Source organism: Pleurodeles waltl, chromosome 2_1 (genome assembly GCF_031143425.1).
Source record: "Pleurodeles waltl isolate 20211129_DDA chromosome 2_1, aPleWal1.hap1.20221129, whole genome shotgun sequence".
NCBI classification, from domain to species: Eukaryota; Metazoa; Chordata; class Amphibia; order Caudata; family Salamandridae; genus Pleurodeles; species Pleurodeles waltl.
In genome coordinates, this window is record NC_090438.1 from 19,486,476 (window position 1) to 19,512,592 (window position 26,117).

Genomic DNA, 26,117 nt, shown 5'->3' on the forward strand with positions numbered 1-26,117 from the left:
AAGGGTGCAGGACCCCCGTCCCCCACCCCGATCCCCAACATATACACACACATACACGCACGCATTCATGCACATACACACCCCCCTCATTCATACACGCATTCACACACCCCCTCAACATACACACACGCACACCCCCATGCACGCACACAACACACAACACCCCCCACCCCCCTGCCCTAACGGACGATCACCTTACCTGTTCCTGGTGATCCTCCGGGAGGGAACGGGACCCATGGGGGCAGCTCCGCCGACGCGGCCACACCAACTGAACACCGCCACAGCGAATCACAGCTCGTGATTCGCTGGGCGGTGTTCTGTTGGCGTGGCGGTGGAGGTGGAGCTACCTCCACTTCCCCGCCTGCCGCCAGTATGGCTGTTGGCGGCGCTTAGTCCGGAAACGGGCGGAGCGCTGCCAAGAGTCAGAATGGCCCGTGTGGAAGCCCGCCAGCACTGGCGGTCTTCCGCACGGCGGTCCCTCTGCGGTCTTGATAAAAAACCGCTGAGGTCGGAATGACCCCCAATTTGTTTGTGGATGATAAGGAGTAGTGAACTTGTAAGTTACACCACACTCCTTCCACATAGCTTTGAGGTTTGCAGACATGAAGTTGCTACCCCTGTCTGATACAACCTCTTTAGGAAACCCACCCTGGAAAAGATTCCCAGGAGGACCTTTGCCACTGCAGGAGCTGTAGTGGTCCTTAAGGGAATTGCTTCAGGATACCTAGTGGCATGCTCCACTACCACAAGGATAAACCTATTGCCTGAAGCTGTTGCAGGGTCAAGGGGGCCTGTCAACCCCTACCCTTTGAAAGGGCACCCAACCACAGGAAGTGGAAATAAGGGGGCCTTTGGTGTGCCACCAGTCTTGCCACTGGCTTGGCAGATCACACAAGAGCGACACAACTCTTCAGTGTCCTCTGACACATGAGGCCAGTGAAGCAATGGAACAAGTCTGTCCAAAGTTTTGCTCTGGCCCAAATGCCCAGGAAAAGGAATGTCATGTGCCAAGGTTAGAAGAAACTCCCCATACTACAAAGGGATGACCAATCTCCTGGTTGCTCCAGGTGTAGGGTCCCTTGACTCAGTATCCAGGAGGTTCTCTTCCCAATACACCTTATGGCTATCACTGACATCCCCATTGCTGTCTCAAACCCTCTAGTGTGGGGCAGGTTTGCTGTGCCATACTCAGCTCTTCCCTAGTAGGACCCCCTGCACCCAAAAGCTCAGCAGTGTCTGCTGCCAGCTCCTCTGGTGTGGGTTCTGCACAGGGAGAAGATTCCTCTTCCTCAAAAGGGGAATCTTCTGGAGAGGGAGGGATAGTGGGCAAGGATTTACTCTTACTACCCCTAGCTTTTGGGAGCACTTGGTCCATTGTTCCAGGATCCAAGTTTCCCTGTCCTTTTTGCTTTTTGGCCTGAGCCCTTGTCAAAGCAAAAATATGCCCAGGAATGCCCAGCATTGCTGCATGAGCCTCCAACTCCACTTCAGCCCAAGCTGATGTCTCCAAATCATTGCCTAGTAAGCAACCTACAGGTAATTCAGTGGCTACCACAACTTTCTTTGGACCAGTAACCCCCCCCCCCAGTTGAGATACACAACAGCCATGAGGTGGTTCAGTGTGTTATTGTGAGCATCAGTCACTTGGTACTGCTGACCAAGTAGGTGTTAGTGGTTGTGCTTTCATGCTGTTGGTTGGCGCTTTATCAAACTCATTTTACTCTTTCCTGCTCCAGCTCTATCAGTGCCCATCAGGAAGTTGCTACCTCCATGCACACTTTTTAAAAGCAACTTGTCATAAAATGATGAGCTACATTTTGTCATTATCACACCCGTCATATTGCGGGTGCTCTGTGTGAATCTCTCCGCTGCAGATAACAAACTGCTTGATTTGAATAGCTGGGCTTTGATGGGTGTGGGTGTGGCTAATATTTGCTCTCTTGCATATGCTTTATCTTGTGGTGTTACTGATGTTTGCTTAAAATGCCTCATTTGTGTTTTTAGGCACTATGGGCCTGATTAAGACTTCGGCGGAGGGGAGTACTCCGTCCCAAATGTGACGGATATCCCGCCCACCGAATTACGAGTCCATTATATCATATGGAACTCGTAATTCGGCGGCTGGGACATCCGTCACATTTGGGATGGAGTAATCCCCTCCGCCAAAGTCGTAATCAGGCCCAATATTTTCACGTTAATATATCTGCTGGTAACCTGTCATTAATGTGTCTGCTATATATCTAAGAGCACTTTGAGAATCACTTCACTTTTAGAGCAAAAACAGGTTTGTTTTATTTAGCAGTTACTATTCACTACTTTAATTAACCTATTCACTAAGAACAGGAGTGTGAAGGCCAGACCTATGAGCTATACAATGATGGTTGAATTTGTTTCTGATATCCGATTGGCTCAGATTCTGTTCACTATCGGTGTTAGAATTTCCAGTGTTCTTGTGATCTGACCAGTAAGTCCTTTGGTGACTGTAACTATGTCTGTAGAGCTGAAGGAATCAGGGCCTCCAGAATTCAAAGCGCTGTGGAACTATGATTTGTTGGATAGTTTCTAAGCACTGATACCAATATTTAACAAAGTTTGGATGAATGTCCAAAGTCCACTCTGAAATGCAGTATCTGGCTGCTGATCCTATCTCTCTGAGAGCTAATAAATGAGGGAGACGAGTCAGGGACTGCAATGCTCTTTCCACTTTATTGGTGAATTGACACAGGGGACAGCAGAATCACGAGAAGCTCCTAGAGAATTAAATATTGAGTAAGAGAAAAGGAAGATGATCCCCTGTGCAGAAAGTTGGAAAGTAATTGTTTCCAGTAATCAGCTTAGTGGAAGAATTCATCAAATGGCCTTAAGACCAGGGTCCGGGCTGCCCTGCAGAAAGAGAAAAACAGACAATGCTGAATAACTTACTCCTGGATAATTTAAACGCTGACCCTCTAAGCAGACCACTGTAAAACTAACTGGTGTTGTGTTAGCAGACATCTTTGGCCATGGTGCAGACACCGCACATCCAAAGGGGCTGAATGGCCATGCCGCCTCACCTTGTGCTCCTCAAGAAGAGTGTCTGTCAGGCTGAGCAAAGGTCAGCCTGACAGACACTCTTCATTTTCAGGCCAGACAGCCATCAGCTAGACATGCACTAAATACGCAGACTCCTGGCTGTCTGAGCTGAACTTTGCTGGGCTGAGGAGGACACAGCTCTTGTGGGTGTGACCTCCTCGGAAAGGTCCTCGAGGCCCCCCTCCGATGTGACAAAGGGTAGCATCACTCATTGCCTCTGACCTGGGCGCTTCAGTTTCAGTCCCTAAAGCATCCAGTGTAAGTGTCAATGAATGACATCTCATCACAGAGTGGGGTGGGGTCAACAGTCTCACTATGATGAGGTTGGGACTTCTGCCTTCCCTTATTGGATGACCTAAGGTTAACCAATGAGGGAAGGCAGAAGTCCTTACCGTCCTAGGACAGCCTACGCTTGGGACAGGTGTCTTCGCTCATTGGATGACCTAAGGTCAACCAATGAGTCAAGGCAGCAGTCCCAACCCCCTGGGACCTCAGAGAAAGAGATGCAATTAAGTGTGTGTGTTTTTGTAATTAATATTTGGTGTGTGCATACATGTATGTTTGAATATTTGGTAATGAGTGTTGCCAATGGTTAAGTGTATGTGTGCAAATGAATGGGTGTGAGTGACTGTGTATGTGTGCATGTGTGTGAGTGAAGAAACATCCTTTATTACAACGTCTTTTTAACGAAGTCGTGGTTAACGAAAGCGCAACAATGCTTTTTTTAACCACAACTCCGTTCTTTTGTGCCTTAACTACGTATGTTCTGAACTACGAACATGCGTGGTAAAGGTACAAAGAAGGGAGTTGGCGAAGGAGGAGGACGCAGTTGAAAAGGGGTTGACTAAGGAAAGTGGGGGGTTTTAGGTTTTGGGGTGGTGTGGGGGGGTCAGGGGGTTTTAGGTTTTGGGGTGGGGTTGGGGGGTGGGGCGTTTTTTGGTTTTAGGGAGGGGGTGGGGGGTCAGGGGGTTTTAGGTTTTGGGGTGGGGTTGGGAAGTTTTTGGTTTTTGCGAGGGGGTGGGGGGTCAGGGGATTTTAGGTTTTGGGGTGGGGTTGGGGTGTTTTTGGTTTTGGGGAGGGGGTGGGGCCTCAGGGGGTTTTAGGTTTTGGGGCGGGATTTGGGGGGGTGGGGCGTTTTTGGTTTTGGGGAGGGGGTGGGGGTGGGGGGTCAGGGGGTTTTAGGTTTTGGGGTGGGTTGGGGGGGTGGGGCGTTTTTGGTTTTGGGGAGGGGGTGGGGGGTCAGGGGGTTTTAGGTTTTGGGGCGGGGTTGGGGGGTGGGGCGTTTTTGGTTTTGGGGAGGGGTGGGGGTTAGGGGGTTTTAGGTTTTGGGTTGGGGTTGGGGGGTGGGGAGTTTTTAGTTTTGGGGAGGGGGTGGGGGTTTTAGGTTTTGGGGCGGGGTTGGGGGGTGGGGCGTTTTTGGTTTTGGGGAGGGGTGGGGGGTCAGGGGGTTTTAGGTTTTGGGGCGGGGTTGGGGGGTGGGGCGTTTTTGGTTTTGGGGAGGGGTGGGGGGTCAGGGAGTTTTAGGTTTTGGGACAGGGTTGGGGGGTGGGGCGTTTTTGGTTTTGGGGAGGGTGTGGGGGGTCAGGGGGTTTTAGGTTTTGCGGTGGGGTTGGGCGGTTTTGGTTTTGGGGAGGGGGTGGGGGGTCAGGGGGTTTTAGGTTTTGGGGCGGGGTTGGGGGGTGGGGCGTTTTTGGTTTTGGGGAGGGGGTGGGGGTTCAGGGGGTTTTAGGTTTTGGGGCGGGGTTGGGGGTTGGGTGTTTTTGGTTTTGGGGAGGGGGTGGGGGGTCAGGGGGTTTTAGGTTTTGGGGCGGGGTTGGGGGGGTGGGGCGTTTTTGGTTTTGGGGAGGGGGTGGGGGGTCAGGGGGTTTTAGGTTTTGGGGCGGGGTTGGGGGGTGGGGCGTTTTTGGTTTTGGGGAGGGGGTGGGGGCCAGGGGGTTTTAGGTTTTGGGGTGGGGTTGGGGGGGTGGGGCGTTTTTGGTTTTGGAGAGGAGTGGGGGTTAGTGGGTTTTAGGTTTTGGGGTGGGGTTGGGGGGTGGGGTGGGGCGTTTTTGGTTTTGGAGAGGGGGTGGGGTGAGGGATGTAGGGTCAATGGTGCCTATTAATAATGCTTTTATCAGGAATGATCGAAAATCATTCTAAGGCATTTGTGGTAAAATCATTAGTAGTAGCAACGAGGTCGGTGTTCCGACTTCGTTGTTAAGGCACTAGTTGTTTAGGAAATCGGTGTTCCGTCTTACAACCGTGTGAGTGACTGTGTATGTGCGCATGTGGTTGAATGAATGGGTGTGTGTGAGTGTGTATGTGTGTGTGTGTGTCAATGACTGGGTGTGAGTGACTGTGTATGTGTGCGTTTGTGTTCTAAGTTTACTGATCTCCACTGGCATGGTTTGCCATCATAAGCCGACGTTGATTTGTGCCCTGCATCAAGTCCTTGCATCATACAGGGAATGACAGTTCGGAAAGTCATTTAGTAGAATATCCCAGGGAATTCGTCCAGATTTGGAGTTGGTATGTTACCAGGTTTCTTAATAATTTTAAATTGATAGGTACCTTGTAGTGGTGCATGCTGCATCAGGGCGCTAATAAGGGATTGCCCCTTTAGTTCACTCTCCTGTACATTAGTTTACTTGGTGTCGAGTGCACTTATGAATCTGATCGCTTAGTGGGTTTGGCTCAGTTTATTAAAAAGGGCCATTGATGCATTTGTTTTTGAAGCAGGCACTGCAATGTATGAAAAGCTGTGGTCAAGTATGGACAATCCCCAAGATAAATGAGTACGCTCAGGATACAGTCAAAGAATAAAAAGTTTATCATCACATAAATAATGAGAGCAGAACAAACACACCTTTCATGCTCCAACAAATGTACACAAATTTGGTGATTAGTGATAAGGTAAATGCTGTTTTTATTGAACCTTTCCTGAAAATGATTTATAATATGTGTTTTATGTGTTTTATCACTTTGCTGACACCCACTGTGCTCTCCACTCGGGCTCTGGCACGAAGACCTCAGCACTTGGAGTGATCTCTGGACCTCAGTTAAGTACTAACAAGGAGACCAGGGAACCTGCTCTCGGTCTGTTCCCAACTTTCAGTTTAGGCTTATTTGTAGTGCAGTCTTATTACTGTTTGCAAACAATATTGTTTTTCGTGATCTAATTGTTCCTGACACCCAGGTCTGTCGCTTTGCTTGTTCTTGTCCCGGAGGGGTTGTCCATCTTGCTGTACCAGGTGAATCCTCAGCTGGCACAGCTGTGGCTTGGGTGCTCGTCTCTTCAACTCACCATTAAACTGCACCGCTCACTCTTTTGTTTGAAACGCTGGTCAGTTTTATTTGAACTGCTCCTAGGTTGGTGCCTTCTTCAAGTATGCTCATTTCTTGCATCACACAGCTCCTTTTCAATCTCAGTAAACTCATACTCGCCCTGATTTAGTTACTCACCCTTCCACAATATTTGCAAACAATGGGCTGATGTAAAAGCCATTTCATTGCTAAAGCATTCATTCATAGCCAGTAAGAACTTCCTTGAATGTTGGGAGCTCCATTGGACACAATGGGGTGCTCGGGGCTTCTAATGGCCGGTAAAAGCCCTGAGCTTTAACATTTCAATCCCCTCGGGCTCCCTGAGACCTTTGTTTTATTAGAACATTCTGCCCTCTAGTGGCGGAATGATAGCCTTATAGCCCTTCGTAGCTGGGCTACACCGGCCATTAAAGTCCTGCTCCCTTGTTAACGGCCCGCACCTTCGGCTCGGACCTTTAAAGCGGGGGCGGGCCTTTAGTGGCTGGTATAGCCTACTACAGTGAGCTCTAAGTCTATAGTAATTCCCATGCAATAAGTGGGAAGTTAGCAGATCAATGAATAGTTTGTCTTGAAGATTTGGGAATGCCCTCAAACATGAGAGTTTGTTGGCATTCCCACACTACAATCGGCCACCCTCAAATTGTGAAGGTTTTAATCAGGGCTGGAGTAAAACTCTTTTTAGTGTGGGAGGGAAGATCTCTTGGAGGGGACGTATGCGAGGAGGTTCTTTCACAGGGAAATATTTTTCTAATAGGAAAACAAAAGAAAAGATAAAATGTTCAATTGCACATCAGGACGATTGTGCACTGGGGAAATTTGAGCTTGGGAAGCTTGCACTCGACATTCTAGGATCATACATGGAAATCAGTGCCAGGCACAGATTTAAAGGTCTACTGATGGAAAGGTTTTTGGTAATTCTAGAAAGTAGTACATTTGTAGCTATTCACACAAGTACTATTTCTAGAGAAGCTTATTTTTCCTACTTGTTGTGGGAAGCCCTATGCCACTATGCTTCTGACTCACAGGTGCACTTTAGCGTGTCTTTGTTACAAGGAGACATCTTTAAAATTAAAAAATAAGTACATTGTTGCTGTTTTTGCATTGTGTTACTTTGCATGGCAGGCCGTCAAAAACATCAGTAAATATGCACCCAGATGTAGTTGTAGTGTCCACTAAAGGGGACCTTCATGGATGTTATCTGTGCTGTATTATGTTATTTATTTTACAAATTTACATTAACTCCAAATACTTCTCAGCATGATTCACAAATAAACATGTAAAGTTGAAATGATAGAACATAGAATGTTTGTAATTCCATGTAATGTAATTTTTGGAAAAGATTATGGGGGTCATTACAACCCTGGCGGACGGTGTTAAAGGTGCGATAATACCGCAAACAGGCCGGCGGACAAAAAAAGGGAATTATGACCGTGGCGGAAACCGTCAACATAGACAGCCACTTTAACACTCCGCCCGCCACGGCGGTACAGACAAGAAGCGCGGCGGTCATCGCCAACAGTCAGGCAGAAGACAATGTACCGCCCACAGTATCACAAACCGCCAATCCGCCACCTTTTCCAGGGCGGATTCACCGTGGATAAAAACACGGCGGAAACAGCTTTTACAATGTGAAAACGCTCACCTTAACACACTCCACGAGGAAGGAGGCCACCATGGAGCCCGAACTCCAAATACTCCCTGTGCTTGTCTTTCTGCTCCTCTACGACCACCATCTACGTAGGCGCCGAAGACAACGGTGAGTACTGCACCTACGACATTGGGGACGGGGGAGGCAAAAGTCAGGGGGACACACACGCAATACCCCCAGCCCCAACCCGAGCCTTACCCACTACAACACACACACCAATGCATGTCCAAACAGCACAGTAACAACCCACAACCCCCTCCAGAAGAATGCAAAGACAAAAGGAAATCAGTTCAAACATTGTAATGTATCAAACCACAGTAACCAAATATATACAGATATATATACACATTCCAGATTTTATACATTACGAGAAGTAGTGCAGGTATGCACATATCAATGTCCGTGCACCACTGGGCCCAAAATGCATGGGCGAGGCCCACACTAGATACATGTCCACAAACAGAGAGAACACTGCAGGGGCATCGGATAGAAATACAACAGGCACCTCAGGGGGAAGGGAAGGAGGGCACCTCAGCCGGATTACAGCACCACGCCAGATCCACGACGGGGCTCCATGCCCATTGATGTATCCTGGGGAGTGCAAAGCCACAGTCTCTCAAGTCTCTACAGTGGGTGGCTTGCCCACTGTACCATCCTGGGGAGTGCAAAGCCACAGTCTCTCGAGTCTTTACAGTGGGTGGGTTGCCCACTGTTACATCCTGGGGAGTGCAAATCCACAGTCTCTCAAGTCTCACAAGTGGGTGGGTTGCCCACTGTACCATCCTGGGGAGTGCAAAGCCACAGTCTCTCAAGTCTCTACAGTGGGTGGGTTGCCCACTGTTACATCCTGGGGAGTGCAAAGCCACAGTCTCTCAAGTCTCTACAGTGGGTGGGTTGCCCACTGGTACATCCTGGGGAGTGCATAGCCACAGTCTCTCAAGTCTCTACAGTGGGTGGCTTGCCCACTGTACCCTCCTGAGGAGTGCAAAGCCACAGTCTCTCAAGAGGATAACAGTCTCCACTGGTTCTGGAGGGGGACTGGTGCCCAGACTGCATCAGGCTCCCCATGACGGTTCCTGTTCCGTCACTGCCCAACTGCACATGGGCTAACGATGCTTGATTTGGCATTTTTTTCCCTGTCCAGCGGTGCTTTGCCCTGTTCAGCGGTCTTCATCATGGCGGTCTTTTCCCTGTTCAGCGGTGCTGTGCCCTGTTCAGCGGTGCTTTGCCCTGTTCAGCGGTCTTCACCATGCTGGTGTTTTCCATGTTCAGCGGTGCTTTGCCATGGCGGTCTCTGACCTGTTCAGCGGTGCTTTGCCCTGTTCAGCGGTCTTCACCATGGCAGTGCTTTCCCTGTTCAGCGGTGCTTTGCCATGGCGGTCTCTGACCTGTTCAGCGGTGCTTGCCTTTGCTGTCTGACCTGTGCATTGGTGTGTGCCATGACGGTCCCTCATTGCCCAGCGGGGCTGTGGCTCCCGGGGCGCTCCTGGGCACTGGCGCTGGCGGTGCTCTCCGGACCAGTGACTACAGTGCTGCCCTCCTGGGCACTGACTCTGACGGTGGTCTCCGGACCAGTGACGATTGTGCTGCCCTCCTGGGCACTGACTCTGGCGGTGGTCTCCTGACCAGTGACGACTGTGCTGCCCTCCTGGGCACTGACTCTGGCGGTGGTCTCCTGACCAGTGACGACTGTGCTGCCCTCCTGGGCACTGACTCTGGCGGTGGTCTCCGGACCAGTGACGATTGTGCTGCCCTCCTGGGCACTGACTCTGGCGGTGGTCTCTTGACCAGTGACGATTGTGCTGCCCTCCTGGGCACTGACTCTGGCGGTGGTCTCCTGACCAGTGACGATTGTGCTGGCAGTCGCGTCCCGGCCGCCGGGGAGGATGGCGCCCTTCTCCGCCGTGCTGCTCTTCCCAGACTGTGCAGACTTCTTCTGGCCCTTCACCACCTTTGGAGGAGTCACAGCTGACTCTGCACTCCCCCTGGGGCCCTTGTGAGCAGTTTTCCCACTAGGAGTCTTCACCCCGTCCCGTCGGCCACTTTCCAACTTGAGGTGCTTTGCATGGGGTGGACTGGCAGTGCTTTGGCTCCAGGTCACACTGGCTGCCCTGGTGGCCGGTGCACTCCACACACCTTTAACACGCACCACTGGTACTGGACTTTTTTGGGCTGAAGTGCTACTACGGGACCTATCAATTGGAGGGGTGGGGGTGGGGGCAAAGAGGTCAACGTTGCTGGGGAAGAGTTGCTGACGAAGACTGGGATGGGTAGCTGGAGGGGGTCTGGGAGTGGAGGAAGAGGAGGTGGTTGTAGGAGGTGTAACTTTAGGTGATTTGGGTGCAGGTGCAGGTACTGGAGGCTGTCGTGAGGTGGATGGATGTTGGGTGTGTGGGTGCCCGCGTTTCTGTACTTTGGGAGGGGGTGTCACAGACACACTGGGAGTGGACACAGGGGACGTGTAAATGGTAGTGGGGGTGGTGAGTGCAGGTGAGCGGGGTGTGGTGCTGGGTGTTCTGGTGCGAGTCCTAGTGCCTGTAGATGTAGTGCATGCAGGTGAGAGTGTAGACGACACTGGGAGGGAGGAGGGAGACAATGACGAGGGGGACACAGTGGAGGCAGTGGATGTTGCTGTGTCTGTATGTTGGTGATGCTTGTGTGAGTGCCTGTGGGTTGTGTGGTGCTTATGTTTGCCTGAGCTACTTTTGTGTGTTGAGGTGTATGCATGCTTGTCTGATGGTGTGCTTGGGATAGGCTGGGGTACAGGGGATTGGTCTGGGTGAAGGAAGTTGGAGGGGGGAGGCTAGACACAGGGACAATGGCGGCCATCAGTGCTATGGCCAGAGATTGCAGGGTTCGATGAAGGGCAGCCTGACCAGAATGAATGCCCTACAGGAATGCATTACCATGTTGCAACTCCCTTTCTACACCCTTGATGGCATTCACAATGGTAGACTGCCCAACAGTGAGTGACCTGAGGAGGTCAATGGCCTCCTCACTGAGGGCAGCAGGGGTGACTGGGGCAGGGGCTGAGGTGCCTGGGGTGAAGGTGATGCCCACCCTCCTGAGTGAGCGGGCACGGGGCACGGGAGCACAAAAAGGGGGGCGACAGAAGAAAGACAGGTTGAGTGCATGGCTTAGCGCTACAGTTGGCAGACAATACCGACACAGCAGCCCCCTGCACTACGCCATGCTCTTGGCCTCTGCAGATGCAATTCCTGGGATCTGGCCTACATGGCTATGGTGGACATCTGCACACATAGATGCCGCAGGGGCATGTATACCTGTACTTGGCACTCTACTGAGGTGGAGTGGAGTGCCACATGTCCTGCATTACGGAGGGGCCTAGCCTACGGAACTCGCCCTGTCCTAGGGAAACCCACAGCCCTCCTACCCCACCCAGACCCCTCCACTGCGCGCAAAGTCCACAGAATGAGAGTGTACTCACCCCCTTGTGTCTGCTGTGATGCCCTCAAGCGCCCATCCAACTCCGGATAGGCCACCGCCAGGATCTGGAACATCATGGGGGTCACGGTGCGACGGGCACCCCTCCCACGTTGGGAGGCCATCCCCAGCTGAGCCTCCGCCGTCTTCTTGCTCCAGTGGCGAATGTCCTCCCATCTTTTCCGGCAGTGGGTGCCCCGTCTCTGGTGGACCCCCAGGGTCCGGAAATCCTTGGCGATTGCACGCCAAATGTCCTTCTTCTGGTGGGCACTGAACTACATGACATGTTCAGGGGAAGAAGAGAAGTCATTACCAACTGCACCGTCGATGTGAGTGGCCCCCATCCCTACCCTTGCCATCTGGCACATGCATTCACAGTCCTTCATGTTCCGTGAACTCTGCCCCCTTCCAACCAACATCCAGCCCTCTCCACCCAAGCATAGCCCATACAACGTGCTCCCTGTGTACTTACCTGTTGGTCTGGAGGATCGTAGAGTAGCGTGTACTGGGGGAGGACCCCGTCCACGAGCTTCTCCAACTCCTGAGCAGTGAAGGCAGGGGCCCTTTCCCCAGACGCAGCAGCCATTGTCTCTTCCAGACCGAGGTCACAGCAGCACTTGCAGTGTAGGTCCTCTCCTGTCGAAGATCAGGTATTGAGTGATTGAACAGATAGAAAATGGCATCACCGCCGGCGTATCATCACCGCCGGCGCACTTCATCATTAGCTCCTGGGACCCATAGGGTCCCATGTTAACCAATGCAGCATTGCGCCGCGGTCTACGACCGCCTACCGCAACGGTGTACAACGGCAGTGCAGATACCTCACATCCCATTGTCCCAGTTTAGAGGTCAGGCAGCCGCCATTTCAGGGGCCCACATGGCTTCATTTATTACTGTGTCACACATACCTAGGCCTACATTCACCACACATACAGGAAGAGTTTTGTGTTTGGTGTCGTGTTCTGTGTATCTGTGGGTACATACCTGGGAATTTGTTGACTCTGTGGTCGCTGTTGTCTTTCCTAGGCACCGTCAGCTGGGACATTTGAGAAGATGGCGGAATCCTCCGGTGTACCGACCGCTGGTGGACCTGTTGACAATGGAGGAGCGACATTTAATCATCACCTACAGGTTTGACCGTGCCTCTATCCAGGAACTATGTACCCAGTGGGAGCCTGACCTGATGTCATTAATCTGCCATCCCACTGGAATCCCCCCTGACGTGCAGGTGCTGTCAGTGCTCCATTTCCTTGCAAGTGGGTCTTTTCAGACAACAGTGGCCATGGCATCAGGGATGTCCCAGCCTATGTTTTCCAATGTGTTGTCCAGAGTGTTGCCTGCCCTTCTGAAACACGTAAGGAGCTACATCGTTTTCCCTCAGGTGGAGGATTTGGCTACAGTGAAAGGGGACTTCTATGCCCTTGGACATATCCCCAACATCATAGGTGCTATTGATGGCACCCATGTAGCTCTGGTCCCCCCCCGCAGGAGTGAACAAGTGTACAGGAACCGGAAGAGTTATCATTCTATGAATGTACAGATGGTATGTTTGGCAGACCAGTACATCTCCCAGGTAAATGCTATGTTCCCTGGCTCTGTGCATGACGCCTACATCCAGCGGAATAGCAGTATCCCGTATGTGATGGGTCAACTCCAGAGGCACCATGTGTGGCTGTTAGGGAACTCTGGTTACCCTAACCTGTCCTGGCTATTGACCCCAGTGAGGAATCCCAGGACCAGGGCAGAGGAACGCTACAATGAGGCCCATGGGCGGACTAGGAGGGTGATAGAATGCACCTTCGGCCTCCTGAAGGCCAGGTTCAGGTGCCTCCATATGACAGGTGGTTCCCTATTCTACTCACCAAAGAAGGTGTGGCAGATCATCATCGCCTGCTCAATGCTTCACTATCTTGCTTTGCTACGCCAGGTGCCTTTTCTGCAGGAGGATGGTCCAGATGGCGGTGTTGTGGCAGCTGTGGAGCCTGTGGAGCCTCTGGACATTGATGAGGAGGAAGCTGAGGAAGAAGACATAGACAACAGGGAGTCAGTCATACAGCAATATTTCCAGTGACACACAGGTGAGAACATTTTATTTTACTATTACATTCACTTTCACACCTCTATCCTGTCTGTCATTTAGTAGCAGTATTTGGTAACTGAGTTGTACCTTTCCATTACGGTTTCACAGGTGTGGTTACCAACGTGTGTCATCTGCTTGCATCCTTCATGGACTTGTGATGTGTGACATGGGTATGTTGGCATTACAATTGAAAACGCATTTTGACACTGTCATTGATTTTTTTTCAAATATATTTTTATTAACTGTTTGCTGTTTTACATATGTAGGTCTGTTTACTGTAACATTTTGTCCTTATTGTACATTTCTGCTAACTGAGCCGCAACTCTGTTATACTTTGCTTGCAATGCGTTTTACAATTACTTGTACATTTCAATGATATTATAATACTTATACATCATTATTTCCAACTCTCAATCAAATCGTTTTTGTGTTGTCAGTACTTTCAGTGCCCCTTGTTACCTTTTGGATATTGTGACCTAATAACAGACTTAACTCAACTTCAAACTTTGAATAAACCTATTGGCTTAAGTGGGTGGATCTGCTTAATTTCTAAATGGGAGAATTGTCAGGGCGTTACTTGTTATGTAGGGTTGGCCTGTGCTTCGCACCCCTCCCTCCTCTATCATTTTAGTTATTGTGTCCTGTCCCCCCGCTCTCTCACTCTCCGCGTCTGGTTTGGGGGGGCGCCTAGTGTTCCTCCTGTCATAGTTACAGGGACCTTCCGTCACGATCATATCCGCTGGCCATTTCAATTAGTTCATCCCACCCCCTCAGGTGCTTTTGGTCTCTTCGTTAGGTCGTCCCAGTTTGTCACTAGGTTTTCCCACTCCGAGGCGATGGGAGTCTGGCGAACTCCCCTGGCCTCCTCGGCCTTAAGGACCTGCAGCTCAGCCCTGGACCATCTTGTGACATCGCTTCTCCATTCTGTCAGAGATGGGTGAGCGGGAGACTTCCAGCCCTTCGTAATCAGTCTTTTATATAGGGCTAGGGACAGGTCAAGGAAACGGACCCCTACCCTACTCCACTTGACGCCGGTTCTAAGGCCCAATAGACACATGACAGGGGTTGGCCGGAGCTCCGTCTCGAACAGCTCCGTGAGGATTGCCATCATCGCGTCCCAACCCCTCTGGAGTATCGTGCATCCCCACACCATATGGTCAAAGTCGGCCTCACCGTCCCCACATCTTGGGCATGTCCTGGGCACCCCCCCATATATGCAGTGCAGCTGTTGAGGAGTGAGGTATGTTCTGTGTAGATAGTTGTATTGGATGTATCTCAGCCTCGTGTTGCGTGAGATCATCCTGGGATAAGCTAGTGCTCTGTTCCACTTGGACTCAGACAGCTCCCGCCCAACTGTCTTCACCCATTTTTCTCTTAGGGAATGCAGGGGGTCCACTGCTGCCTCTATTTGGGCCCGGTATATTTTTGCAATCAAGTGTGGTTCCTCTCCTGCTATCAACAGGAGGTGCAACACCCCGTGAACAGTGGGTTCTGCGTTGATCGTGTCCCAATGATCTTTCAGGGTGTGCACCAGCCTCCTGAAGAGTAAAAATTGTCCTTGCGGCACTCCCCCCCCCTGCTACATCAGCGAAGCTCCTCAGCACCCCCTCCTTGAATAGCCCCCCCACTGTCACTATCCCTGCTCTCGTCCATGGTCCCAATCCCAGCCCCCCTCGCTCCCCCACTCCCGGGTCCAGAGCGACGGCCGCCAGCGGCAGAGCAGGAGAGTACGGCTGCCCCGCCCCAGTCCTTTTCTCGCACCGTTTCCAGCATTTCATCGCCACATTGCACATTATGTTGTCTCTTATGGGGGCAATCTTCCTGCCCACCATACTTGCTGCTATCCGAGCTGTGTCTATTACTCCGTGCGCGGTAGCTAGGTCCAGCCGTCCCCTGCCAGCTAACCAGCCGGCCACCCATTGTAGCTGGGATGCCAAGTAATAAGCCTCGAAGTCAGGAGCACCCAGACCCCCCAAGTGTGTCGGTCTACAGACGGTCGAGAGCGCTGTTCTCCTGCGACCCTCATCTCATATCAGCTCTCTGAGCAGAGCGTTCAGCTCTCGGAACCATGCAGAGGGGACCTGTAGTGGTAAGTTAGCAAAGTAGTAAAGGAGGCGCGGAAGCATGATCATTTTTGAGAGCGCCACTCTGGCCATTATTGTTAGCTTCAATGATCTCCATAACCCCACCGAGGAGCGCAGGGATCTGAGTGTCCTGCCAATATTACTGTCTCTAAGGTCGTTCAATTCGTGAAATATTTGTATGCCCAGGTATTTAAAAGTCCGCGGGGCCCAGTTTACATCCGCTGGGCACGCATTAGGGCGCATGCTGTCTGACAGCACCGGGAACACAAATGTTTTCCTCTGGTTAAGTCGGAGTCCAGATATATCTCCGAAGTCTTCCAGTGTCCCCAGTGCCCACGTGAGTCCGCTTGTCCCGTCCCTCAGGTAGATAAGTATATCATCAGCATACAGAGAAACAATATGCTCATCCGGACCCCACACAATTCCCTTACCCATGCCTTCACACCGCAGCTGCGAATCCAGGGGCTCAATTGCCAGGGCAAACAGCAGTGGGGACAAGGGGCAGCCCTGCCTAGTTCCCCGGTATACTGGGTATGCACTAGAAATCGTCCTTCTGGTCTTAACTCTTGCTAGTGGGGATGAGTACAACAGGTCCACCCATTTCGTCCACTCCTCCCCCAGCCCCATTTTAAGCATCACAGTTCTTAAGTAGTCCCACCTGATAGAGTCAAAGGCCTTCTCGAAGTCCACCGCGAGCAAGACCCCCGCTGTCGGTCTCAGGTTCTTAGGCATGTGCAGAACCGTAAAAACCCGTCTCAGGTTCAGGGAGGTATTACGGCCGGGGACAAAGCCGTTCTGGTCAGCGTGCACTAGCTTGGTCATAAGGGGGAGTAGCCGAGCAGCCATGATCTTGCTAAGAATTTTGAAATCGCTGTTTAGCATTGATAAAGGCCTAAAGTCCGTCACCGAAGCTTCCCTGTCTTTTGTCTTGGGGAGTGGCACCACCAAAGCTTCCCGCAGTGTGCGCGGTAGCTCTCCTTGTTGCAGTGCCTCCACATACATCTCTGTCAGTTGGGGAGCCAGCAGTGATCTGTATTTTTTATAAAAATCCATGGGGAGGCAGTCTGTTCCTGGGGTCTTTCCAGTTGCTAACTGTGCTATTGCTTCGTTTACTTCCTCCACCGACACTGGTCCCCCCAAGCCGTCTCTCTCCTCTGCACTCAGTGTTGGCAGTGGAGTTTGTTGTAAGTAATTATCAAAGACCTCCGTCCGCAGCTCGCTGGGTTTCCCGTACAACTGCGTGTAGTATTCCCTGAATGCGTCATTTATGGGGTCCGGTCTGAGCCTGCGCGATCCCTCCCCATCTAGCACACATGTGACAGGCTCACCCTGCCCCCCTGGGCGGACCAGTAATGCCAGCAGCCTTCCCGATCTGCCCTCCTCCGCCTGCAGGGATGCTATGTATTGTTGCCTATCATGACATCTGAGCTGCTCTTCAATGCGGGAGTGTTCTCTGCGGGCACGGTTGTATTCTTCATTCTCCTGGACTGCCTTCCCCTGTCTCAACTCCCCATCATGCATATCCTTCTCCAGGGCATTCAGTTCCTTTTCTAGTGTGCGCCTCACCCCCACTGACTGCCCCAAACAGAAGCCCCTCGTCACCACCTTGAGTGCCTCCCACTCCAAGGCCCTAGAGGGGGTGGACCCACTGTTCGTCTCAATATATTCTGCCAGGTGACAGTGTAGGGCCTCTCTGTACGCCTGGTGTAGGAGGCTGGACTGGCTTGTAGTGAGTACCAAGGGGTACTTGCACCTTGCACCAGGCCCAGTTATCCCTTATTAGTGTATAGGGTGTCTAGCAGCTTAGGCTGATAGATAATGGTAGCTTAGCAGAGCAGCTTAGGCTGAACTAGGAGACGTGTGAAGCTACTACAGTACCACAAGTGTCACTTGCACAATATCATAAGAAAATACAATACACAGTTATACTAAAAATAAAGGTACTTTATTTTTATGACAATATGCCAAAGTATCTTAGAGTGTACCCTCAGCAAGAGGATAGCAAATATACACAAGTTATATGTACACAATACCAAAAATATGCAGTATAGTCTTAGAAAACAGTGCAAACAATGTATAGTTACAATAGGATGCAATGGGGACACATAGGGATAGGGGCAACACAAACCATATACTCCAAAAGTGGAATGTAAACCACGAATGGACCCCAAACCTATGTGACCTTGTAGAGGGTCGCTGGGACTATTAGAAAATAGTGAGAGTTAGAAAATTAGCCCTCCCCAAGACCCTGAAAAGTGAGTGCAAAGTGCACTGAAGTTCCCCAAGAGACAAATAAGTCGTGATAGAGGAATAATGCAGGAAAGACACAAACCAACAATGCAACAACTGTGGATTTCCAATCTAGGGTACCTGTGGAACAAGGGGACCAAGTCCAAAAGTCACAAGCAAGTCAGAGATGGGCAAATGCCCAGGAAATGCCAGATGTGGGTGAAAAGAAGCTTCTACTGGACAGAAGAAGCTGCGGTTTCTGCAGGAACAAAAAGGGCTAGAGACTTTCCCTTTGGTGGACAAATCCCACTCGCCGTGGAGAGTTGTGCAGAAGTATTTTCCCGCCGAAAGAACGCCAACAAGCCTTGCTAGCTGCAAATTGTGCGGTTAGCGTTTTTGGATACTGCTGTGGCCCAGGAGGGACCAGGAGGTCGCAAATTGAATCAGAAGAGAGAAGGGACGTCAAGCAAGACAAGGAGCCCTCTCAGCAGCAGGTAGCATCTGGAGAAGAGCCAGAACAGGCACTAAAAGGATGCATGAAACGGTGCTCGTCAAAGTTGCACAAAGGAGTCCCACGTCGCCGGAGACCAACTTAGAAAGTCGTGCAATGCAGGTTAAAGTGCCGGAGACCCAGGCTTGGCTGTGCACAAAGGATTTCTGCCGGAAGTGCACAGGGGCCGGAGTAGCTGCAAAAGTTGCGGTTCCCAGCAATGCAGTCTAGCGAGGTGAGGCAAGCACTTACCTCCACCAAACTTGGACTGAAGAGTCACTGGACTGTGGGAGTCACTTGGACAGAGTTTCTGGATTCGAGGGACCTCGCTCGTCGTGCTGAGAGGAGACCCAAGGGACTGGTAATGCAGCTTTTTGGTGCCTGCGGTTGCAGGGGGAAGATTCCGTCGACCCACGGGAGATTTCTTCGGAGCTTCTGGTGCAGAGAGGAGGCAGACTACCCCCACAGCATGCACAAGCAGGAAAACAGTCGAGAAGGCGGCAGGATCAGCGTTACAGAGTTGCAGTAGTCGTCTTAGCTACTTTGTTGCAGTTTTGCAGGCTTCCAGCGCGGTCAGCAGTCGATTCCTTGTCAGAAGGTGAAGAGAGAGATGCAGAGGAACTCTGATGAGCTCTTGCATTCGTTATCTAAAGTTTCCCCAGAGACAGAGACCCTAAATAGCCAGAAAAGAGGGTTTGGCTACTTAGGAGAGAGGATAGGCTACTAACACCTGAAGGAGCCTATCAGCAGGAGTCTCTGACGTCACCTGGTGGCACTGGCCACTCAGAGCAGTCCAGTGTGCTGGCAGCACCTCTGTTTCCAAGATGGCAGAGGTCTGGAGCACACTGGAGGAGCTCTGGACACCTCCCAGGGGAGGTGCAGGTCAGGGGAGTGGTCACTCCCCTTTCCTTTGTCCAGTTTCGCGCCAGAGCAGGGGCTAAGGGGTCCCTGAACTGGTTTAGACTGGCTTATGCAGAATTGGGCACATCTGTGCCCAAGAAAGCATTTCCAGAGGCTGGGGGAGGCTACTCCTCCCCTGCCTTCACACCATTTTCCAAAGGGAGAGGGTGTAACACCCTCTCTCAGAGGAAGTCCTTTGTTCTGCCATCCTGGGACAAGCCTGACTTGACCCCAGGGGGGCAGAAACCTGTCTGAGGGGTTGGCAGCAGCAGCAGCTGCAGTGAAACCCCAGGAAAGGCTGTTTGGCAGTACCAGGGTCTGTGCTACAGCCCACTAGGATCATGGAATTGTACCAATAATGCCAGGATGGCATAGAGGGGGCAATTCCATGATCTTAGACATATTACATGGCCATATTCGGAGTTACCATTGTGAAGCTACATATAGGTAGTGACCTATATGTAGTGCACGCGTGTAATGGTGTCCCCGCACTCACAAAGTTCAGGGAATTGACCCTGAACAATGTGGGGGCACCTTGGCTAGTGCCAGGGTGCCCTCACACTTAGTAACTTTGCACCTAACCTTTACCAGGTAAAGGTTAGACATATAGGTGACTTATAAGTTACTTAAGTGCAGTGTAAAATGGCTGTGAAATAACGTGGACGTTATTTCACTCAGGCTGCAGTGGCAGGCCTGTTTAAGAATTGTCAGAGCTCCCTATGGGTGGCAAAAGAAATGCTGCAGCCCATAGGGATCTCCTGGAACCACAATACCCTGGGTACCTCAGTACCATATACTAGGGAATTATAAGGGTGTTCCAGTAAGCCAATGTAAATTGGTAAAATTGGTCACTAGCCTGTTAGTGACAATTTGAAAGAGATGAGAGAGCATAACCACTGAGGTTATGATTAGCAGAGCCTCAGTGAGACAGTTAGTCACTACACAGGTAACACATTCAGACACACTTATGAGCACTTGGGCCCTGGAGAACAGGGTCCCAGTGACACATACAACTAAAACAACATATATACAGTGAAAAATGGGGGTAACATGCCAGGCAAGATGGTACTTTCCTACACAACCCCCCCCCCCAAACAAAGGACAATAAGACTAGCCATGACCTGATGAGTCTTCATTGTCTAAGTGGAAATATCTGGAGAGTCCATCTGCATTGGAGTGGCTACTCCCAGGTCTATGTTCCACTGTATAGTCCATTCCCTGTAGGGATATGGACCACCTCAACAATTTAGGATTTTCACCTTTCATTTGTTTTAGCCAAAGTAGAGGTTTGTGGTCTGTCTGAACAATGAAGTGAGTGCCAAACAGGTATGGCCTCAACTTCTTCAGAGCCCAGACCACAGCAAAGGCCTCCCTCTCTATGGCAGACCAACGCTTTTCTCTAGGGGTCAACCTTCTACTAATAAAAGCAACAGGTTGATCCTGGCCCTCAGAATTAAGTTGTGATAGGACTGCCCCTACTCCTAATTCAGATGCTTCAGTTTGGACATATAATTTTTTAGAGTAACAAGGGCTTTTCAGGACAGGTGCAGAGCACATGGCCTGCTTCAGCTCCTCAAAAGCTTTCTGACAGTTTGCTGTCCATAATACCTTTTTAGGCATCTTCTTGGATGTGAGGTCATTAAGAGGGGCTTCAATGGAGCCATAGTTCTTAATGAACCTCCTGTAATACCCAGTGAGGCCTAGGAAGGTTCTCACCTGAGTATGTGTAGTAGGGGGAACCCAGTCTATGATAGTCTGGATTTTCCCCTGAAGTGGTGCAATCTGTTCCCCACCAACAAGGTGTCCCAGATAAACCACCTTACCCTGCCCTATCTGGCACTTTGAAGCCTTGATAGTGAGGCCTGCCTTTTGCAGAGCCTCCAAAACTTTCCATAGGTGGACCAGGTGATCATCCCAGCTGGAGCTAAAGACAGCTATATCGTCCAGATATGCTGCACTGAAAGCTTCCAGCCCTTGCAGGACTGTGTTCACCAACCTCTGAAAAGTGGCAGGTGCATTTTTCAAACCAAAAGGCATTACAGTGAACTGGTAATGTCCTCCAATGGTTGAAAATGCAGTTTTAGGTTTAGCATCTTCTGACAATTTGATCTGCCAATACCCTGCAGTCAAGTCAAAAGTGCTTAGATACTTGGCAGATGCCAGTGTATCTATGAGCTCATCTGCCCTGGGAATAGGGTGAGCATCAGTTTTGGTTACCAAGTTGAGACCTCAGTAGTCTACACAAAACCGCATTTCCTTCTTTCCATCTTTGGAATGGGGTTTTGGTACAAGTACCACAGGAGAAGCCCATGGACTTTCAGAGTGCTCAACCACTCCTAGTTCTAACATTTTCTGGACCTCTTGCTTTATGCAGTCCCTGACATGGTCAGGCTGCCTATAGATCTTACTTTTGACAGGCAAGCTGTCTCCAGTATCTATAGTGTGCTCACACCAAGAAGTGGTACCTGGCACAGTAGAGAAGAGTTCAGAGAATTGATCTAGGAGATTTATGCAATTATCTTTCTGCTCAGCAGTAAGACAATCAGCCAAAACTACACCTTCCACAAGAGCATCTTGTTCTGTGGAAGAGAAGAGATCAGGTAGAGGATCACTGTCTTCTTCCTGTCCCTCATCTGTTGCCATGAGCAGGGTGAGATCAGCCCTGTCATAGTAGGGTTTCAGGCGGTTTACATGGAGTACCCTAAGGGGACTCCTTGCAGTGCCTAAGTCAACTAAGTAGGTGACTTCACCCTTTTTCTCAACAATTGTGTGGGGACCACTCCATTTATCTTGGAGTGCTCTTGGGGCCACAGGCTCCAAGACCCACACTTTCTGCCCTGGTTGGTACTGAACCAAAACAGCCTTCTGATCATGCCATTGCTTCTGGAGCTCTTGGCTGGCCTGAAGGTTTTTACTGGCCTTTTTCATATACTCAGCCATCCTTGATCTGAGGCCAAGTACATAATCCACAATATCCTGCTTAGGAGCTTTTAAAGGTTGTTCCCAACCCTCCTTCACAAGTGTTAGTGGACCCCTAACAGGGTGTCCAAAAAGAAGTTCAAAGGGGCTGAAGCCCACTCCTTTCTGGGGTACCTCCCTGTAGGCAAAAAGGAGGCATGGTAGAAGGATATCCCATCTCGTGCGGAGTTTTTCAGGGAGACCCATAATCATGCCTTTGAGAGTTTTCTTAACCCCTTCTGTGCCGCAGACGTAGTGGTTACGTCCTGCGGCACAGTGCTGCTGTGCAGAGGACGTAACCACTACGTCCTCGGCACACAGCCCAGAGGGAGCGCTCTCGCTCCCTCTGTGTGCTTCCCCCCACCCCCCCAAAGTCAGGGATGGAAGGGGAAGCCCTTCCCCTTCCACCCCCGACCCCCCCACCCCCCCATAATGACGTCAGCGCGCGATCGCGCGCTGACTTCATTATGGGGATTTCGCCGCACAGGTAGCCATTTGCTTCCTGTGCGGCGAACGGAGTAGAGGTAAGAATCTCTTCCCGGTGGGTGGGGGGTTTGGGCTAAAGAGGCACCGGGGGAAAGGAAAGGCTTTTCCTTTCCCCCGGTGTCTCTTTGAGCATTCCTGCTGCCCGATCGCATTGCGATCGGGCAGCAGGAATGCCCACTAGACACCAGGGATTTTTTTTTTTTGTTGTTCTTTACTGTTTCTTGTTTGCGGGGAGCGGCCCCTTGGGCAAGGGTCGCTCCCCTTGTGGGGGCAATTAGTTACGGCCATTTCTGCCCCCCTTGGGGGCAGATTGGCCTACTTTTTAGGCGGATCTGCCCCCAAGGGGGGCAGAAACCACTGGTTTCACCAGGGATTTTTATTTTCTGTGCATTTATGTTGGGGGGAGTTGTCCCCTTGGGCAAGGGGCGCCCCCCCAAGGGGGCAGAGAACTGTTGGCCTTTTCTGCCCCCCTTGGGGGCAGATCGGCCTATTTTTTTTAGGTCCATCTGCCCCCAAGGGGGGCAGAAGCCACTTAGGCACCAGGGATTGTGTGTGTAGTGAATGGGGGGGCGCCCCCTTGGGCAAGGGTCGCTCCCCTGTGGGGGGCATGTCCTTTAGGGCCATTTCTGCCCCCCTTGAGGGCAGATTGGCTACTTTTTAGCCAGATCTGCCCCCAAGGGGGGCAGAAAACACTAGATCACCAGGGTTTTTTATTTTTATGTGTATTTATGTGGGGGGGGGTGCCCCCTTGGGCAAGGGGCGCCCCCCCCAAGGGGGCAGAGAACTGTTGGCCTTTTCTACCCCCCTTGGGGGCAAATCGGCCTATTTTTTTTAGGTCCATCTGCCCCCAAGGGGGGCAGAAGCCACTTAGGCACCAGGGATTGTGTGTGTAGTGGATGGGGGGGCGCCCCCTTGGGCAAGGGTCGCTCCCCTTTGGGGGGCATGTCTTTTAGGGCCATTTCTGCCCCCCTTGAGGGCAGATCATTCTATTATTTTTAGGCTGATCTTCCCCCAAGGGGGGCAGAAACCACTAGAACGCCAGGGATGTTTTTTTATGTGTTTATTTTTGTGGGGGGCGTCCCCTTGGGCACGGGGCGCCCCCCCAAGGGGGGCATTGACCTGTTGGCCATTTCTGCCCCCCCTGGGGGCAGATGGGCCTATTTTTCTAGACCCACCTGCCCCCAAGGGGGGCAGAAGCCACGTAGACACCAGGGATAGTGTGTGTGTGTGTGTGTGTTAGTGGATGGGGGGGGGCTTGGGCAAGGGTTGCCCCCCACTTTGGGGGCACATGTACCCAGGCCATTTCTGCACCCTTTGGAGACAGATCAGCCTATTATTTTTAGGCTGATCTGCCCCCAAGGGGGGCAGAAACCACTAGAACGCCAGGGATGTTTTTTTATGTGTTTATTTTTGTGGGGGGGCGTCCCCTTGGGCACGGGGCGCCCCCCCAAGGGGGGCATTGACCTGTTGGCCATTTCTGCCCCCCCTGGGGGCAGATGGGCCTATTTTTCTAGACCCACCTGCCCCCAAGGGGGGCAGAAGCCACGTAGACACCAGGGATAGTGTGTGTGTGTTAGTGGATGGGGGGGGCTTGGGCAAGGGTCGCCCCCCACTTTGGGGGCACATGTACCCAGGCCATTTCTGCACCCCTTGGAGACAGATCAGCCTATTATTTTTAGGCTGATCTGCCCCCTAGGGGTGCAGAAACCACTAGAACGCCAGGGATTTTTTTTTATGTGTTTATTTTTGTGTGGGGGCGTCCCCTTGTGCATGGGCGCCCCCCCAAGGGGGGCATTGACCTGTTGGCCATTTCCGCCCCCCCTGGGGGCAGATGGGCCTATTTTTCTAGACCCACCTGCCCCCAAGGGGGGCAGAAGCCACGTAGACACCAGGGATAGTGTGTGTGTGTGTGTTAGTGGATGGGGGGGGGCTTGGGCAAGGGTCGCCCCCCACTTTGGGGGCACATGTACCCAGGCCATTTCTGCACCCCTTGGAGACAGATCAGCCTATTATTTTTAGGCTGATCTGCCCCCAAGGGGGGCAGAAACCACTAGAACGCCAGGGATTTTTTTTTATGTGTTTATTTATGTGTGGGGGCGTCCCCTTGGGCACGGGCGCCCCCCCAAGGGGGGCATTGACCTGTTGGCCATTTCTGCCCCCCCTGGGGGCAGATGGGCCTATTTTTCTAGAACCACCTGCCCCCAAGGGGGGCAGAAGCCACGTAGACACCAGGGATAGTGTGTGTGTGTGTGTGTGCTAGTGGATAGGGGGGGCTTGGGCAAGGGTCGCCCCCCACTTTGGGGGCACATGTACCCAGGCCATTTCTGCACCCCTTGGAGACAGATCAGCCTATTATTTTTAGGCTGATCTGCCCCCAAGGGGGGCAGAAACCACTAGAACGCCAGGGAATTTTTTTGATGTGTTTATTTTTGTGGGGGGGCGTCCCCTTGGGCACGGGGCGCCCTCCCAAGGGGGGCATTGACCTGTTGGCCATTTCTGCCCCCCCTGGGGGCAGATGGGCCTATTTTTCTAGACCCACCTGCCCCCAAGGGGGGCAGAAGCCACGTAGACACCAGGGATAGTGTGAGTGTGTGTGTGTGTTAGTGGATGGGGGGGGGGGCTTGGGCAAGGGTCGCCCCCCACTTTGGGGGCACATGTACCCAGGCCATTTCTGCACCCCTTGGAGACAGATCAGCCTATTATTTTTAGGCTGATCTGCCCCCAAGGGGGGCAGAAACCACTAGAACGCCAGGGATTTTTTTTTATGTGTTTATTTATGTGTGGGGGCGTCCCCTTGGGCACGGGCACCCCCCCAAGGGGGGCATTGACCTGTTGGCCATTTCTGCCCCCCCTGGGAGCAGATGGGCCTATTTTTCTAGAACCACCTGTCCCCAAGGGGGGCAGAAGCCACGTAGACACCAGGGATAGTGTGTGTGTGTGTGTGTGTTAGTGGATGGGGGGGGCTTGGGCAAGGGTCGCCCCCCACTTTGGGGGCACATGTACCCAGGCCATTTCTGCACCCCTTGGAGACAGATCAGCCTATTATTTTTAGGCTGGTCTGCCCCCAAGGGGGGCAGAAACTACTAGAACGCCAGGGATTTTTTAAATTTGTTTATTTTTGTGGGGGGGCGTCCCCTTGGTCACGGGGCGCCCCCCAAGGGGGGCATTGACCTGTTGCCCATTTCTACACCCCCTGGGGGCAGATGGGCCTATTTTCTTAGGCCCACCTGCCCCCAAGGGGGGCAGAAGCCACTTAGGCACCAGGGATAGTGTTGTGTGTGTTTTTTTTTTGTTGTTGCTTTTTTTTTTGAGGGCTGTCCCCTTTGGCGAGGGTCGCTCTCCATGGGGACACAGTACTAAAGGTATTTTTTGGCTTCCTTGGGGCAGACAGGCCTATTTTTTTAGTAGGCCCATCTGCCCCTA

General features: G+C 51.7%; 1 long non-coding RNA gene across 1 annotated transcript in view; it reads right to left on the bottom strand.

Moving 5' to 3' along the window:
* Positions 1–2,687: 2,687 nt before the first annotated feature.
* Positions 2,688–26,117, bottom strand: part of LOC138260427 (uncharacterized) — a 123,057-nt gene continuing 99,627 nt past the window's right edge. Inside the window, exon 5 of the long non-coding RNA XR_011198854.1 lies at positions 2,688–2,883. This is a non-coding gene — a long non-coding RNA (uncharacterized lncRNA). The remainder of the gene's footprint in view (positions 2,884–26,117) is intronic.